Here is a 3,148-nt window from a genome sequence, read left to right as displayed (position 1 = left end):
GTTTGTTCGACACTAAGGTGATCATCTGGTAAAAAATTGCTCGTGTGCACATTAAAACCCTTACCTCACGCTTTCTCCTCTTGGCGAAGGCCGCTTTTGGAGGTGGCGAGGTGTTTATCTTGTAGGAGAATATAGACGGAACAACGCCGGGCTTCAGTCGCGCCGATTTAACTGGAATACCGATTGCCCGCATCGTTATCAAGCTCCGATGATAGTCACTGTCGCGGAAATGTTCCGAGCACAGCACAGTTGATTTCGTCGGCACGAACTTATCTCTCCTCACCGCACGTACCCACTGCGCTGCAAGATTCTTTTCCTTCGGGAATTTGTGAAACACCACATCGCCTCGCCCGCCTGTGTTCGCGCAGCCGAATGCTGCACGGAACGAGGGCATGTTGGGCACCCTTGGCTGTAGGCACTCACGCAGCCCAGAAGGAAAGAACAGTTTACGAAAATCGCAAAACAAACGTGAGTGGCGGCGGCGGCGGCGGCAGATCTCTCGTAGCGTCGTTCAGTAAAGCGCAGGACGGAAAGAGGCATGCCAGCACATGTCAGCACGCCGGTCCGCAGCTCGGTTGGCTCGGTCTCCGCCCATGACGTCGCTCTCACCGGTTCTCTCCTCTGGCAACAACCTCACCCGGCGCTCCGGGAAGCGATGGGGGCGTGTCCGCGCGGGTGATTTAGAAAGCGATTTCCGCCCCTAAATTAACAAAACGAAAAAAAAATTTCGGAACCGTAAATTATTAGGACTGTTCTTCCCAATCCCAGCTATTCATGGCAATTGAAAACCGTTTCAGCTTCCCTTTAACTCTTCCTGAAATTAAAAGGGGAGCCCGCCGCAATTCCAGGTAACCTGGGTCTTGAGCGAAGCTGCTTTGTAGCTCTGAAAGATCGCTCGAAGACAAACCGTCTCTCCCCATCCGGAATTTGTGACGGCGCTTGCAAGATGCGAGGCAACCTCGGCCGTAGTGCTCCGTGAAGCCCTGGGAGCAATCCCCCCGTCCGCCTTTGTGATGGCAGTTGCAGACTAGAAAAGGCAATACCTCAAAGGAGTACTCCCTCGGACAGGCGGAGACAAGGGAAGGATCCTCTGCGCCGGGTGCGACTCACTATCGCATGGGCGCCTACCATTGGCCAAAAAATGAAGCCACCTGAGCGGGCTCGCCAATGGGCCAAACGGGACGTGGCTTCGACACATCGAAGGGGTTAAAAGCCAGAGCCGGGCAGCAGCAAGAGAGCATGCATTCATTCATCACTTTCGAGCTTCTTGCCGCGGGCCGCAGCGTTCGAGTTGCTGCCGGTTCGTAATGACTTTATGACTGTTAATTTCTTTGTACTCTCACTCTAAATTATGTAAATAAACCTACACTTTTCATCTCAAAGCCTTCCTCAACCTCGGCCAACCCTCTCACCCAACGGCAAGGTCCAAAATCTGGGGGACAGCAATTGGGATTGTCCTCCAGATCCAACAACGGGCGTGAGAGTTCCGTGGCAAGTGGGATAATTGGAAGTGGAATTTTACTTGAATTAACCGTCTGCTGTGTTTATTTGTTCCGTTTATCATGGCGTTTTTACCAGTTAGGATGCCTGGAACTGCAAAAAAACTCAATTTTGAGTTCGAATTATATCTAAGTTCGAATTCTTGAGCTTGCCGAAAAGAAAACAGCACTATGGAAAAAAGTCAACGAGGTATCGTTTGTAGCGTAGCCGACAGCGAAGGAGCTTTAACGTGGACAAGAAACAGCAGGAGAGAAAGACGCAGAACAAGATGGCGGACGTGGAACTCCCCCTCTTTGGGTATATGAAAGAAAAGATCATTCTCTGATGGATTGTCAATTATATTCTGAATTACAACTGATCCTTAGAAACATCGTTCCGCCTTCTTAGAATAGACGTACATGTCAAGTATTTGCTTTCTTTAGGGGTCTCGTCGCCTGGGCAATGCGATAGGAAGGTTAGGGATGCCATGCAAGATAATATTGCAGAATCACAAAGATTTCCACTGTTAAATTCGAAGTTAAGGTTTTGTCATATTTCTGCAGAATAGATTGGATTAACTGTATTTTTCTTTTCATTTACACCTTCATCCCATTAAAATCAAGAGCTTGCATCTATCTAAATATTCTCAAATAGCAACTCAAAAAATTTATTTTCGTTCTTTCTTCATTCGTTCTTCTTTTTATTGGAATACCTCAGAGCCAGCCAGGTCTCACGGGGCGCCTGAAGGACGAGGCCATTGCCGAGTCTAGGACCTCCCTCGTATTCCAGCACGTGACTATGGACCTTATGAAAGGCTAGGGCGGTCTCGTGGTCGACGCAGGACGCGAGGGCAGAGCTAATCAGACGAAGGTGCACGCCAGAGTATAGACGGACTTGATGTTTCAACGCAGTTACTCTCGAAAGGAGAAGTTTGGTTCGCAGTGAACTCATTCCCGTCAATATCGGCCGTTGAAATTCTCGAAAATGTGCGCAGGTAGCTGAAAGAGTGGTCGCACTCCATCACGCTGGGACTCAAGCGCGAAGTTTCTGTTGATCGACGATGTAGACGTGTACCGTACCATTACCTTTCGTTGCCTCCGCTCTTTCGCAGGTCTGTACCTCCTACACAACACCAACATAACGGTCGTTTCGGGCACTGTTATATCGCAAGAAAGGAGGGACACTCGGAAGTTGCTAGAACCATGCCCGTCTGAATTCCACTCAAATCAATGCGCGTCGCGAAGTGCGAGTCATTGCCTGAATCTCCTAATGGGCGCTTTCGATATCGGGGACAAAGGGATACGTGCTCCCAAGAAGGCAGCAAAGAAGTCAGCAAGGTTCACTTGAGGTGGGACATCCGCTTGTGCTCTTCGTCTTTGGTCACTTGTGCGCATGCCAAGTATCAGTATGCCACGTAAACCGGATTGAGGTGCAGCTGCAACTCTCAAAGCTAAGACGGAAGAGGAGTATTGTGACTCTTAACAGGAGGACCATTTCTTTCGAGTGTTGCTGAATGCGTCTAATTTTCAATTGATTCGATTACGGCAGGGAGGGGGGTGTAGGGGGGCTGGCAAAACTTGTAGACCGGGTTCGTTGAGTGCGTCAGGCCTCGCTTTTGCGAAACGACGTCGTCGTAGCCATCGCGTCAAACGTTGTCCACTTCCGCCAC

Source organism: Dermacentor albipictus, unplaced genomic scaffold (genome assembly GCF_038994185.2).
Source record: "Dermacentor albipictus isolate Rhodes 1998 colony unplaced genomic scaffold, USDA_Dalb.pri_finalv2 scaffold_17, whole genome shotgun sequence".
In the NCBI taxonomy this organism is placed as follows: domain Eukaryota; kingdom Metazoa; phylum Arthropoda; class Arachnida; order Ixodida; family Ixodidae; genus Dermacentor; species Dermacentor albipictus.
Note: the sequence above shows the minus strand (reverse complement) of the source record.